We start from the raw sequence: 16203 nt of genomic DNA on the forward strand, positions 1-16203 counted from the left end.
CACCTTAGAATGTGCTTGTCACATTCTAGTGCTACAAATACAGCGAGGTGGTTAAGATCTTTGGAATGCAACACATAACGCCACCACTGACTCCGTTTGTTACAATGGTTACTCACCTTATGTTCCTTGGTTTTATTACGTATAAAATGCGAACAAGTCCAACTTCTCAGAATTACTATTAAGAAAAAGCAATAGATCTGCTCTTACAGAAGAAAAGAATAGGGGAAAACCAAGGGAAAGAAAGCAAAAGCCAGATTATTCAAATCCATTTTGGCTCATATAAACTGAATTACAGAGGAACTTTTTATTTTTTTAACAACACACTAAATTCATTTCCTTACACATGATGTCTGTTTAAAATAAGTAGTGGTGGAGGAAAAGAAACGCAGGGATTCCCTTTGTATCAATGACTACTCCAGACATATAACCCCCTTGTTACTTCTTCTTAGGGAAAAGCCAACTTCTCTATCATTCAGGTTCCCTGAACTGGCTTATCTACTTGATTTCTGTCAGTAGGGATTACCTAATTGCACCAGAGCAATCCCAAGGATATTACGGCATTCTCAAGACCATCCCCATAGAAAAAAAATTGACCCTTATTACTTCCATGAAGAATGACAGAGACTATGGTCTGGTTATCATGGACTGGCTCTGGATGGAGGTGCTACTGACTTAAGGTAGAGGTGGCATTGCACAGATCCCTTAAGAAAGGCCATTTTATAGATGTTGCCTCATATAAATTCTAAGTACCATAAAGTTGGCTGCTGTTAAAACAATGTGCCTCTGCAATGGACTGGCTTTTGCCAAGATTTATGTAACTCTATATGTGATGGAGAAAAACCTTTAACAAGTCTGGTATGAAAGAACACTCTTGCCTCAAGGGGGGTACAATTACTGTTGTGTTGGCATTACCTGTGATGCACAATTTATGTTATCCAGTTTATGTGAGAACTATTTCCATTTTTCTGGTCCCAGCATGGGTAAACACAGACTGGGTAAGAATATAACCTATCCGAATTGGCTTGAGAAGGAAATATTTTAGAATAAACTGGAGGCTTTGAAATTACTGGCCCAGAAAGCTAGACAGCAATGAAGTAATTTTTCACTTGCGCTTTGGAAATGACATTACTAAGGTCCTCTCTCACAAAAGTCAGGGCAAAGTCAGCCTTTCCTCCCCTATTTACCTTAATCACCATTACATTAAGCTGAGAGCCTCCCTCTTCTGGTGCAAGTTCACTCACATGGAAGATCTAGTGACCTCTTTAAAACACTGTTCAAAAACATCCTTTGCAATTCAGCCTAGTGAGGGATCACTAAGAGGAAAAAGATTGTTAAGATTGTTTTCATTATCTATGACCCTTCTCACACTCAGCTTCTGGCCAACCTCTGTTGCACTGAGAGATCCTGAAAAGGTCAAAGATGGAAGGGTCTTTAGAAGACTTACACAAAACCCTCATGCTATGGATTAAAAATTGAGGCCCAATAAAGGGAAAAAATTTGATCAAAATCATTCAAAGAGAAGTGGCAAGTAATAAGAGAGAATAGGAAGGGCAGAGAAACACAAAATGTTATTTAGTCTAATCCAACCTTTTTTTTTTTTTTAAGTTAGGCCAGTAATTTATTAAGGAATGGAGAAGAGAAGTGGGGGAAAATAACAGATTATGGGTCCCAGGTAGAGAGGAAAGGGTCTAAAAAGAGGGCTGATTTATAGACTACAATTCCCCATTACAGATTATAAATGCCCAAGTTTACTTGCATGCTATTAAAGGCAGGGGCGAAAAAGCAAGAACGGACCGGTTTTGGTTTTGCCTTTATACTTGCTTTTTAAACCATTAATTATCTACCCCTTTGCTAAAACCAGGGGAGGAATCTCAGCTGTTTACTGTTCTGACTGGTTATCCCACCCATCAATCCCCCAGGAGGGCCCAATGATAAGGCCCTCAGAGAATATCCAGGGCTTCTCCTGGCTTCCTGAGGAAATTCTGTTCCGAATGGAGTTTCTCACAAGGTTCTTCCAGTAGCCATCTTGTGGGGTACCCGTGGATATGTGGGCCTCCTGCCAGGTTCCAGATCCATCTATTATCCCTAATTTCCTAGCCTGCCTCAGTACACTGAACTTGATACCACAATATAGACTTGCTTAAACTTTATTTGCATTCCTGTGGCTGTGAACCCATTGCAAATGAGACCTCTAGAAGATGTTCATTTTAGTTAAGCTGTGGCCAACTGAAGCTGAGTGAGCCTTAATCCAGGTTACTGAAGGTTTTGTAAAGAGAAGAAATAGGAAGGGGGGGGAAAAGGCCACAGGGAGAAGTTGGAAGTCAGTGGAAACCAGAAGAGCAGACACCAGGAAGAGAGATGGCTACATGACCAGCCAGGAAGCCCCAAGGATTATCCCAACCATTCTTAATGAAATTTTCCATATAATGGAAAAATGCCTGACATAACACTTATGACACATTATACATTTACTGGTTTATTTATTCCTTTGTCTATTCTCACAAGAATGAAAGTTCCATGAAATCAGGACTTTGTTATCTAGAATAGTCCTTGGCAATTAGTTAAGTACTTAATTGTAAATGATATATCAAGAATACTTTCCCAGGGAGCTGGTATAGCTCAGTGGTTGAGCACCTGCTTCCCACGTACAAGGTCCCAGGTTCAATTCCTAGTACCAACAACAAAACAAAACAAACAAAAAAGAATACTTTCTTTTCCTTTCTGTGCTGAGGAATCTCTCCAAAACCATTGACTATTTAGCAAGGCTTCCCAACTCCCTCACAAGGATGTCCATGGCAACGGCTATTCATTGTTTCTTTGGTAAACTCAATGAGCAGGAAGCAGGAAGCCTCAGTGTAACAGGCTAGTCTTAATGTTGCTCTTGACCAATGATAAGGTTTGACTGCCAAGGGTTCTGTATTATTTATCAAGCACCTCAGGTGATTTTATAAATAAAAGTTTATACCATGGAAATTTTCATCATCAGGCAAGCACAATCTCAGATGCTTTTTATAAAAATTTTTCAAAATAGAATAAAAACTCTTCCACCTCATGTGGCCTCTCTGGATTTGGAGAGAATCTAGAGGAAGCACTGGGTAGAAGACACGTTACTGGCTTGGATTCAAATCCATTTTCTATACCAATTACTTATAATCTTGGGCAAGATATTCAATTTCCCCATCGGTGAAAATGCAAGAATGGGAAAAGAGGTTAAACTAGTTAATCTCTAGCACAGCCTGAATAATTTAAGACCTTTTTTTCAAACCATAATGGAAAAACACCACATAATTGCCCAGTGTCTATTAAGACTACTTTCCCTGTACTTTCCCATTAGCTGAGAAAGCTCACCAAATATACTGTCACTTACCAAGACTTCACACTGGTTTGATGACCATATGCAGGATACTGATTTGAGTCTCTCCCAATTCTCTAGTTACCTCACTGGGGCAGGCAGGGCTCAGTATACCTCTTCAGCAGTTGCATGGTTTCTGACTGTATTTGATATCACCTGTAGAATAAAAGAAACTAATTTAAAACGAAACACTTAGGGTTTGAGATATAGCTTCAATTTTACTTATACTGATATAGACTATGGGTCTGGGGAGCTGTTCATCTCTTCATGGATAACCTGAGCTGTGTGTGTCCTGAGCTGTGCATTTGAGACAGTGAGAACTGCAGCCCTGCCCTTGTAACCATGACAACAACTCCAGTCCTGGATAAAGTTTAGCAATGCAAACTCTATAAACTTTAAGTATTCAGGGAAAATGCAAACCAAATGTGCCAAACGCTTATCTAGAATATAAGAAGTCCATGCTAAAAGCTTACCTAGGATGTGGATGATATACGTTAATTCAAGCTTATTGAGCACTGAAACAAAAAGAACCATTTGGCTCTTTCCTCTGTATAAAAAGAACTCAAAAATCTTGTTTGGGGTTCGGATTTTGAATGAGAAGCTCTGAGCCAGGTCAGTTGTAAATAAATCCTTTTTCTTTCCCCAAATTATTCCTGAGTCCTGGCCTTTCTATACGCAAATAATTGAACCTCTCCCGACTTCTACACCACTACCACCTCAGTTAAGTCTCAGCCCATACCATGGACCTCATATTTCTGTCGTTCTAAGCAAAAGCATTAGTATCACAATTACATTCATCTGTCAAAGGCTGTTGTATAATCTACAATGTATAATTAGTAATATATGAGGGTTTTTTAAAAAATTTATTTCTCTCCCCTTCCCCGCTCCCCGCCCCAGTTGTCTGTTCTCTGTGTCCATTTGCTGCATGTTCTTTTTGTCTGCTTCTATTGTCAGCAGCATGGTAATGTGTTTCTTTTCATTGCATCATCTTGCTGTGTCAGCTCTCCATCAGCTGGGCAGGCTGCACTTTCTTTCTCGCTGGGCAGCTCTTCTTACGGGGCGCACTCCTTGTGCATGGGGCTCCCCTATGCGGGGGGGGGGGGGGGGGGGGGAGGGCATCCCTGCATGGCAGAGCACTACTTGCACACATCAGCACTGCAAGTGGGCCAGCTGCACATGGGTCGAGGAGGCCCGGGGTTTGAACCGCGGACCTCCCATGTGGCAGACGGATGCCCTATCCACTAGGCCAAGTCTGCTTCCCAATAATGTATAAGGATTCTTGCTTCCATTTTAAATGAGACAACTTGGGTACAGAGGCACCAAGTGACTATATCAAAATGTTACAACTCAGTCCTTCCCCTCTTTGGACTGCAATATCCAATATTCCTTTCTTTCAATAGGAGATAAACTTGATCACTTAGAGGCCTTCCATGCTTAGAAGTTTATGACCCTATGTTCCATACTGCTGACCAAACAGCCCCTCCACCCCCAAGTGAATGAAACCTCCATCTAGACATCAGATGACATTTGGTTCACACGGATGAGGAAAGGAAACAAAATCCTGGCTTCTGAACCAAGTCCTGTCATTTACAATCTGAATTCCCACCAGAGATACTTCTACTTAGAATGAGTCTGTCCTTTCTTCCAGGACTCTTATGTGAAAACGAGTCAAATACATCTGTTCTTTTATCTAGTCTCCCAGGTTATCAAAACAATCACAAGAAGCTAGGTAGGTCAGTGGGTAGTCCCCTGTGCCCAAGACTCAACCACTAGGGGAAAGGGGACTCTGAAATGTGAAACCATACAGGACAAGCCGAAGAGCCCAAAGGACTCCTTCCTTTCTTTTTCCCCTTAATTCTTTATTATGTATTTTTAAAAGATAAATAGATCACACGAAACATTACATTAAAAAACATAAGAGGTTCCCATATACCCCACTCCCCACCCCCACTCCTGCTCCTTCCACATCAACATCCCCTTTCATCAGTAAGGCACATTTGTTACATTTGGTGAATACACCCTGGAGTACTGCCACAGGATATGGACCATAGCTTACATCATAGTTCACACTCTCCTGCAGTCCATCCAGTGGGTTATGGCAAGATAAACAAGGTCCTGCATCTGTCCCTGCAATATCATTCAGGACAACTCCAAGTCCTGAAAATGCACCAATCACACTTCTTCCTCTCCCTGCCCTAAGCAATTCCTGTGGCCACCGTTTCCACAACAATGATACTATTTCTTCCATTGCTAAAGTCACAACAGTTCTGTAATAGAATACCAGCAAGTCCACTCCAATCCATATTATATTCCTTCATTTTGTGGACCCTGGGATGGTGATAGGACCCCTTCTTTATAAGGCAGCAGGTTATTTCCTGTAAGATTCCTACACTCTAGCTGCTTAGCATGAAAAGCAACCCAGATAACTGGCTTTTCTTGATGGCCCAAGTCCCAGGCTATTACTGTTAAGATATCACAGGCTGGCAGCACAAGCTAGTGCTGCTAGGTTTCCTGTTACTCAATGAAATGCAGGCAGCCCTCAACTCCCAAGGAGCAATTAGTTTCCAGAGCTCATTTTTAACTGTTTCACCCACCACTAGCAATAGAGCCTCTGTCCTCTAACCTACTAGTGACCATGGGGGGCTGGGGGGGTGGGAGTGGTGCAGGTATATTTAGGAGTTGTTAGAGCTTCCCCCTTACAAGCTTTGCAATGATTAAGAAGTCATAAGGCTGTGACTCGATTCCAATCAATTGAGCAAAGCTGCCTACAAGCTAGGGGAGAACAGCTTATTTCCCCCCAAGGATAGATAAGCCTTATCACAGTGGGAATGGAGCAGATAAGGACCCATCCCCTCCAGAGCCCTGCACTCCAATACCTACCTCCTAGCCCTCTACTGCCACCTTTACAACCCCTTCCTTATTAACCAGAGGCTGTACTCAGAGTCTAACCCCCTCCCCCTGGAACTAAGGTTTTCCCACCTATTGATGTACTATACAAATTCACATCTGCACCTTCCAGAAGCAGGCTGAAGTCTCATCTTCAGACCACCTCCTTTGGGAGAACTTCCCAATAAACTCCTGCCTGTCTGCAATCCTCAGTCTCCGTGTTCCAGTGAGTACCATTTTTTCTCTAACAGGAGTCTTGATTAGGTTTCAGCCATCTCTATTGAAAAAAACTAAAGCAACCATTACTAAAACAAGATCTGTACACCCACAAGCAGCTGATGTCACTAGCAATTATTTTAGCTTATTAAAGCCCAGATGGGCAAAGATGGGAAAGGAATGTATAAAGGGCCTGACTGGCAAACAATCGGTAAATGTAAACCCTGACATGTGGAATGCCTGTACTGAAGAGCCAAGAATAGAGGGCAGGAGTTTAGTACTTAGGGCCTTTCTCGGAAGGCAGTGATCTTATTTCTACCACTCCCTTCCCTGGCCTCACCCAGCACATTTCCAAACTAAACTGCTCCAGGTTATTCACAGGACAGCATGCAGACCCTTCACCATCTCATTTACTCTACTTCTGTTCATGTTGATAAATTTCAAAAAAGTTTTAATGTTTCTTTGACTTAGAAAGTCACAAATATACAATATAAAAAAAAATCCGGAATACATAAGGATAGAAAGTAAAATTCATCCAGATCCCCAGAAAGTTTAACACTTGGGGCATGTTGTTTCCAACCAATTTCATGTACAAACATGATTTTTTTTTTTTACAAAAATTAGATTAACCTATACTATTGCTTTTGTAGATTTTTTTCAACTAGTATACAATATACATTTTTCCAAGCCAAATATTCACCTACAAGACTATTTTTATTTTTAATGGCTATGTTGTATCATTACATGAATATACTAAAATTTATCTAAACCCCTTTTTATGAACAGATAGGTTTTTCCATTTTTACTGCTATGAACATGGTGAGAACATTCCCATACTTACATCTTTTAGAATATCCTTAAACACTGTCTTATAGACCTAGAAATGGAATTGCTGGGTCAAAGGACAATGAAATTCTTAACTCTGTCCACTAACATATATTGCCAAACTGCCCCCCCTCAAGCTATACTAATTCAGGATCTCACTAAAATTGAATATATCCCACCACTATTATAACATTTTAAAAAATCTTTGCCAATGTGACAAGTGTTCAATGTACTGCATTATTTCTGAATACGAACATATATTACTAAGAGAAATAGACATGGTCTCTGCCCTTGAAGGTATTAAATCAAGGGAGACAGATATAGACAGGTTTATCATTAACCATCATTTTGTTCCTGATTAAAAGAATTTCAGTTCATGGAGCTTCCTAATTGACTCTGTGGCACACTGCAACAGAAAAAGTTTCAAAATAATACTATTACACAATAGTCCAAAACTGGCAGTGAAATAAATGCTAACTAAAAATCCATTTGCTAGAATTCTTATAATTGTGCTAATGCTGAATACATCATCTCATTAGCAATTCAATGTGATTTTTTCTCAGATCAAGTTTTAAAGGAATATAAAGAACCAAGAGGAAGCTGCTCAGAAAACCACCTGCCTCCCAAGCCAAAGAAGTGAATCAAATTCAGGGGAGCATGTTTATTGGAAGGATACATTTATACTGAACCTGGAGTCCCATCTTTCCTTCCCCCTACTACTACTAGTAAACAACAGTGAGCTGCAGTCTTTCTTTTAGGAACAAAATGGCTTCTCTCCTTGGAACTCTCCTTCCCAGACACAATGTTTCATTATCTTAAAGATCTGCTTATACAGTTAGGTTGCAGCTGTATTCATGCCACCTTGGAAGATACAGGTAAGAATCAAAAGCAATTATTTTGCAGCAGCACCATGATGGATCAGATACTGATGAGATTAAAATGGATGATGACAGTATTTTAAAAATTTATCCAACAAAGATAAATATGTGATAAAATATACCAAAAAAACGGACTATACAGTCTAGATGATGGGCATATGGATGTTCACTGTACAATTCTTTCAACTTTTTCTTTTCTTATGTTTGAAAATTTTCTTAATAAAGTGTTGGGGAAAATATAGTCAGCAGCTTTTAAAAAGTTGACCCAGCAGGAAGTTTTAAAATGAAAAATCAGTTTTGACCTCTGCTAGAAAAATTCTGCTTCCTTACTCCATAGTGCCCTTATTTGTTTGGGCATGCACTGTCAACAAAGTATTTATTTACTAGTTTGTTTATATATACACACAAATATACATGCATACCATTTTTGAGGTGAGAAACTTAAAGAAGGCTGAGACTTACTTTATCTTTGGTATTTTTTAGGCTAAGCCTTTTTCCTCCTTTCCTTTCCTCCCAGAATGAGAGTTCCCTTTTTTTTTTTTTTTTTTTTTAGCTTTCTTGCATCTAACTTGGAGTTCTTCAATTTTTTGATGAAATGAAATCAATCACAATACATTCTCAGGCAGGTTACCTACTGCATTTAAGACTGGGGTAGGCAGAGGGGAAGCTCTTGGAAGTCCTGTCTTGCTACCTATAAGTCTGAATAAGTTAATATTTCAGAAACTCCATCTCTTAATTTAAAAGTTAACATTAGGACCCTCTAAACATTTGCCTCAGTCTAACTTTCTGCTTTGTCCCCCAATAATCCCTTATTTACCATATTCTCATGGCAAAGAGCTGTGTCTGAAGAAAGGGGGCGAGATAAGGGATCTTAGGCATGGTATTTCTACCAGCTTCAAGTTACCACATAATAAAAGGAATTTCTAGAGTTGAAACTTGAAATTTAATGTTGAAGGATGCAGTGTAACTAACTGAATGCAGGACTGTGGGGGGAAGTCTTATAATTTCCTAGTTAAAGTGTAACCTAGTGGTCCCATTTGTAAAACAGGAAAAAAGATTTATCATAAGCAATGTGTGAGGTAGATAAATAAATGTTTCAGAGATACTAAAAGTATTTCTGAGAATGGATAGAGAATGAAACCAACATTTTTGAGTTATGATCCAGAAAAGGCCAGGCTTTTACAGGCTATAATGTCTCTGGTGTAGCTATTTAATTATGTCATTGTAACACCAAAGGGGCCACAGACAACATATGAACAAATGAGTATGGTTGTACTCCAAAAAAAGAACTTTATTTGCAAAAACAAGTAGCTCCTGGGCCATAATTTGCCCATCCCTGATATAGAATGTAGAGCCCTACTTAGGAATACTATTTGGAGGATGACCTGGGCGGGGAGGGGTGAAAAGGGGATCAATCTATAAATAGGAACTATTTAGTAAACACTGGCCTGTGAGGATGAGGTTTCTGATCTGGTAGTTATCACCCATGTCCCAAAGAGGCACGTGTCCAGTAGTAACAGGAGGAACATCTGTAAATACCAAGGACTGAAATCCAAACACAAAAACATCATTGTCTCATGAGAAATTCTTGGGAAGATACACATTTAACAATAAAGAAATCTCAAGTTTCAGACCACATGCATTTTGAAGAAACTGTTGACAGTCCAGAGCCCGTGGAGATCACTTTAGCAGGCACACAATAAATGTTTGTTGATGAGTCATTCATTTATTCATCCAATAAACATTTACTCAGGCCTACTAATGTGCCAGGCTGGGCTCTGGAGATGAAAAGACACTGTCCCTGCCCTCAAGGAGCTCACAGACTGACAAAATAGGGAGATAGGCAAATACACAGACAATTACAATACAATCTGATAAGTGCTGTAACACTTATCAGGTTGTATTATAATGGCCGATGCAAATTTCTGTTCAGAGGGGAACTGCTCCAGGCTGCTGCAAGCTGTATTAAAACAGGAAAGAAAGTAGAAATCAAAGGTTAAAATGCTTTTAGACTATTTCAAATACCCAGGCTCTCCCTAGTCCCTGACCATAGATGGATTTTGGGAACTAGATACTGGTATGTGCAAAATTGGCCTCCCATGCTTAAGATAGGTACAGACCTCCAATAATGAACCTTCTCAACTACCTCCTCTCAAACATGAAACCCTTTTTTCACTTATACTCGACTGCCCCACCCAAACACACCCAGGCTAAAATTTCTTACTTCAATGCATTATATAACCAATGCATTTTCCCCATGAGCATGGTTTAACATCTGCAGACAGCAAAATGCTGAAAAACGATAACTCGCAATTTGATTAAGCCACTTTAACTGGTTAACAAAGAGTAACAACTCAACCTCTAAATCCATAATCCTCACCCTTCATTGAAAAAAATAATTAGAATGCTATTCAAAGCAAAAATAAATAGTACATAGCTCATGGAATGGAAATAATAATTTAGACAGTTTATTTAAAAAACATAATTAAACAGATTCTCTGAACCATAAAAAACAGATTGGGTTTCAGGAAACCAAAATAAGACTACCACCCCCACCTTTCAGAATATCTACTCTAATTCACCTACATATTATAAATAAGAATATGAAACAGAAAGGTAACACACTCCACCCATCCCCTCTTTAAAACTGAATGGTAATAAGACACCTTGAGGAGAAAGCACGGGATTCAAGTTCGGAGAGTAGTCTTTTCTAATAATCCTAGCTTTGACCTAAAGCTGGTCCTTTCCCTTCTCTGGGTCTTTTTCCCCATCCCTATACCTTAGACAACTTTAGGAAATAGCGTCTTTTACAGATGAGGAATTTGAGGGAAACAGGTTAAGTATTTGTCCAAGGTTTTAAAGCTAGTTGAATGGCTGAGACTGCATTTTTACCTAGGTAGGATAGCTCTAGAATCCTGTGCTTTTAAACATTTTATCCCCTAAAATGAGGGACTAGTTGAAAGGGTACCTGTTCTGTGATTTCAAATTTGTTTGTAACTTACCTAAGCTTTTTGAGAGAGGAGACCCGTTTGCTGCTTTTTGCTCAGTGCATTGTACAGAATTACACACGTAGGAGCCAAAAAGTAAAGAAATGTTGATTTGGCGCCTAGAGGGCTGGCCATCCTTTTCTATCCTTGTCTTCTGTGCTTTTTGTTCAGTTCCAGAGGGTCTAAAATGGCCGACTGCAGCCGGCTGACACACCCTTCTGGCTTAGCCGGGTTTGCCATCTGGTCTGAGGTTTACCAGTCATTTGCTGCCACAGAGCATTTTCTTTTACTTATTGTTAATACTTTGGTGTGTTAATCCAAATGTCCAATAGTAAAGGAAAGGTTATTGCCCTTTTTTCTTACTATAAAAGACTGAAAATACATGTATTTCTTTATTTCCTTAGGAGAGACTCATTGAAGTAGAGATACTACATCACAGAGTATGAACATTTTTAACACTCAATACGTATTGACAGATTTCTTTCCAAAAAATTTATACTCACATAAGCACTGAGTAGTTTTACCACTGTCTAATTATTTGGTTCTGATGGTTTTATACAAAGATGGGATACTATTTTTCTGTGTCTCATGCCATTATTAAAAAGGCCTTAGGACTGTTTTGTTTAGGAGGCACTTGGGATTGAATCCAGGACCTGGTATATGGGAAGCAGGCACTCAACCACTGAGCTACATCCACTTCTCAATGAAGAGTTGATTTTTTCTCTTGAGGTATCGGGGATTGAGCCCAGGACCACATACATGGGAAGAAGGCACTCAACCCCTTGAGCTTTATCAGCTCCCATACATCACCCTCTATCAACACCTTACACTGTTGTGGAACATTTGAGGGCCTAGGTTTTTAATGGCTCTTTTGTCTCTTTAGCAAATTGGGCTGAGAACATCAATAAGTTGTTACCAGTTACTCTAGGATCCCTTGTCCTGGGATCCAGAACCTCTGAGGCCACTGTTTTATAAGCTTAACATTATTTTTCCTAAGTTATTACATTGCTTTTGCCTACAATGCTTAATTCTGCCAACTGTCAACCCACTCACAAAACCTTCTCAGGTGATGCAATTTATTCCTATTAGCATTTCTCATCCCTGAAGAGCTTAGTGTCATCTATAAATGTGGTGTTTTCACTATCCTTATCCTCCCCCAGATCACTCGTAATACTTAAAATAAGATCACTCCCTGAATGGGAGAGGAAGGGAAACTACTGTTCTGTTTCTTATTGAAGTTGGTTTCTTTTTAGGGACAAAATATTGCAAGTCTACTCCCCACACACAAACCCAGGGAGTACCACTGCTGTGAGGCACTCAAGAAAGCTATTTCTTTTTGTCTAAAAGGAAAGCAATATCTTTAAAGGAGAGACAAATGTTACCTCAAAAAGGCTACCAAGAATTTCACAAGTACCTCAGTCAGCAGTTTCTTTGGAATCACAAACATTTCTTCTGACTCAATTCCAACAAAAATATACCCAAGTGACAAATGACAAGTGGTAATAGAGTCTTAAACAGAGCACATAATATACAGCTCCTACAAAGAGACAGCATTCAGACCTAAACAGAATAATTCACAAGAGGAAATAAGAATATTTAACATTTGAGTTCAACCTCAATAATAATCAAAGATATGTATCATAAAACAAAAACATTCTTTTACATATATAAAGTTAGCAAAAAAAAAGATTCTTTTAAGAACGCAAACAATTGGGTGCAAAAATTGGCATAATTTTTGGGAAAGTAATTATGGAAAATCTTTACAATGTTCAAACCTTTTGATAATTAATTCTTTTTAAATTCTGGAACACTATTCTATAAAGAAAACCCAAAACAGATCAATAATAAAAACTAGATGAAAAGACATTCATCAGATAATTTAAAATTCTAAAAATCTGTAATACTTTCATACAATAGAAAAAGTAGCAGATATATAGCACCAACTATTTGAAGCATAGAATGAAAAGTGAACAAATTTGTTAATACTAGTTACCTCTTGGGTGGTGGAATTTTGGATCTTTTCCCCCCTCATACTTGATGGTTATCCTCAAAAAAAAAAAAACTACAATGAATTTTATATTTATCAATTTCTAGATTGAGGGAGCTTTTCAAACTTAAGCAATGGAAGAAAATCACAAAACAGAAGGTGGAGAGTTGTGACCATATACTTTCAAATTTCTATTAACCAAAAATTTAAACAAAATTAAAAGGAAAACAATAACCTAGAGTGGATAGTTATGACATATTACAGAAATCTGAGGAAAAGCCCTTAGGCACAGAACACATTCAAATAGATAATAACAATGAAATACTAAAACGCCAACAGATCCATTTACGGTATGAAATAATATCACAAGAAAATAAAACTAATAAACATTTGGAGGAAAAAAATCAAAACTCACAATAACCAATGAAATACAAAATTAAAACAATATTATTTCTTATCCATAATAATAATATTTTAAAAAGAACTACTCAGCACTTACATGAGTATAAACTTTTTGGAAAGAAGTCTGTCAATACATATTGAGTGTTAAAAATGCTCATACCCAGGAAGTGGATTTGGCTCAATTGATAAGAGTCCACCTACCACATAGGAGGTCCAGGGTTCAAACCCTGGGCCTCCTGACCTGTGTAGTGAGCGGGTCAGAGGGCAGTGCTGATGCGCACAAGGAGTGTCGTGCCACACAGGGGTGTCTCCCGCATAGGTGAGCCCAACCCGCAAGGAGTGTGCCCCTCAAGGAGCGCCAACCCATGTGATAAAAGTGCAGCCCGCCCAGGAGTGGCACTGCACACACGAGAGCTGACGCAGAAAGATGATGCAACAGAGAGAGACACAGATTGCTAGTGCCACTGATAAGAATGCAAGTGGACAAAGAAGAACACACAGCAAATGGACACAGAGAGCAGACAATGGGGTGGGGGAGGAGGGGGAGGGAGAAAATAATAAAAAATAATATAATAGTAAATCTAAAAAAAAGTTCATACCCATCAATGATACAATTTCTTCCCCTGCTAGAGTCACAAATACCCTTTGATGTAGTAATTCCACTTCAATGAGTCTATCCTAAGGAAATAAGAAATACATGCATTTTCAGTCTTTTATAGTAAGAAAAAAGGGCAATAACCTTTCCTTTACTATTGGACATTTGGATTAACACACCAAAGTATTAACAATAAGTAAAAGAAAATGCTCTGTGGCAGCAAATGACTGGTAAACCTCAGACCAGATGGCAAACCCGGCTAAGCCAGAAGGGTGTGTCAGCCGGCTGCAGTCGGCCATTTTAGACCCTCTGGAACTGAACAAAAAGCACAGAAGACAAGGATAGAAAAGGATGGCCAGCCCTCTAGGCGCCAAATCAACATTTCTTTACTTTTTGGCTCCTACGTGTGTAATTCTGTACAATGCACTGAGCAAAAAGCAGCAAACGGGTCTCCTCTCTCAAAAAGCTTAGGTAAGTTACAAACAAATTTGAAATCACAGAACAGGTACCCTTTCAACTAGTCCCTCATTTTAGGGGATAAAATGTTTAAAAGCACAGGATTCTAGAGCTATCCTACCTAGGTAAAAATGCAGTCTCAGCCATTCAACTAGCTTTAAAACCTTGGACAAATACTTAACCTGTTTCCCTCAAATTCCTCATCTGTAAAAGACGCTATTTCCTAAAGTTGTCTAAGGTATAGGGATGGGGAAAAAGACCCAGAGAAGGGAAAGGACCAGCTTTAGGTCAAAGCTAGGATTATTAGAAAAGACTACTCTCCTTACTTTTTGAATCCTGTGCTCTTTCTACTACACACCTAAGTTCTAAATGATTTATTAGTTTTAGTGATTAACAACAGACCCCTACTGGATAAAAAATAGATCTTTACCCAAAGAGCAAGACAACACAGATGACTGAAAAATAAGTAAAAAAGAAAACTCCATCTTCCCTTTTCACTAAACAATGCGAGATTTATGAAAAAAAAAAAAATTTAAAGGAAAGGGTGCAAGCCCAGGTCACCTTATTACCATTACCATCTACTACGTACCAATCTTCGTCCACACCACTGTGTGCCAGACAGCCATTTGCCCAAAACCCAGGTTTAAAGCAAAGTGTAACAAACATTTTTGGCAACACAGCCAAATCTTCACCCCTGTTTTCTCAAGGGAAGTAAATCAAGGGTTTATTTGTCTGAGGGGATTAAAGTGTCTAGCGCCAGGTACAGCGGCCAGAGATCAGCACTCCAGACAGAGCCCTCCAGATATGCACGGCCCAGATATGGCCTATCTCCAAGTGCCCACTTTTTCCCAATTTCCTACACTCACTCAGCTGCCACAACGTTTTATAGTCATCGCCTTCTCCATTTTTAAACCCACGTTATCGATAAGCCAGTTAGAGGTTAAAATTCTGGATTAATTTCTTGTGGATTTGCCCAGAACCTAGGACAAGTTCAATTCAGGCTGATCCCTTCACCCAACTAGAAAGGTAGATTTGCTTCCATACAGGCGCTCCCAAAATGCTTAAGCAAAAGAAAAAGGTACAGACAACTTACCTGCTCCCTCGCCATTTTACAATCTGATTGCACATGCGCTGTGCGTCTCGCCTCGCCTCCGTCATTCCGTCTGAAACACGCATGCGCGCCTCTCCCTTCCGTTGAACGCTATACTCGCCACAATGCTGTGTCAACTACGCATGCGCGACTTCCCTCTCCCTGGCCATTGTATTCTGCAATTATTCCAACTGCAAGCCAGGAACTTTGCCTTCTTAAATACGCCTGCGCGTCTTCGCCTTTTCTAATCCCACCCACCCGTATACATTGCATTGTTATGCTGCTTTAAGTGCTGCGCTTCCCCATCTAGCCTGTCAAATAGACATGCGCACTGCACTGTCTTCCTTTAGCCTCTCCCTTTCTGCCCTCACCTTCCTGCTTGAAGAAATCCAGCTCTTTCTCGCCAGTGTGCCTCAGTGCCGGAAGACAGCCATTACCCCTTCCAAATGGGGGTAGGTGTGAAAACTAGGGATATGGAACACGGGAAAGGCTTTCCCTGAGAGTTGTATCACACAGATCCCAGACCTTA

At 39.6% G+C, this 16203-nt stretch overlaps 1 long non-coding RNA gene across 7 annotated transcripts in view; it reads right to left on the reverse strand.

Moving 5' to 3' along the window:
• Positions 1 to 15738, reverse strand: part of LOC111765414 (uncharacterized) — a 72418-nt gene extending 56680 nt beyond the window's left edge. For 2 of the 7 annotated variants that reach the window (XR_011647966.1, XR_011647961.1), the window contains exons 1-6: positions 15678 to 15738; positions 14133 to 14211; positions 13138 to 13190; positions 9606 to 9702; positions 3368 to 3508; positions 117 to 175 (exon numbers count right to left, since the gene is read on the reverse strand). This is a non-coding gene — a long non-coding RNA (uncharacterized lncRNA). Of the gene's footprint in view, positions 1 to 116; positions 176 to 3367; positions 3509 to 9605; positions 9703 to 11159; positions 12705 to 13137; positions 13191 to 14132; positions 14212 to 15677 lie in introns of all 7 variants that reach the window. The other 5 variants (XR_011647964.1, XR_011647960.1, XR_011647962.1 and 2 more) reach the window with 4 other exon arrangements.
• Positions 15739 to 16203: the final 465 nt, after the last annotated feature.

Source organism: Dasypus novemcinctus, chromosome X (assembly GCF_030445035.2).
Source record: "Dasypus novemcinctus isolate mDasNov1 chromosome X, mDasNov1.1.hap2, whole genome shotgun sequence".
Taxonomy (NCBI): Eukaryota; Metazoa; Chordata; class Mammalia; order Cingulata; family Dasypodidae; genus Dasypus; species Dasypus novemcinctus.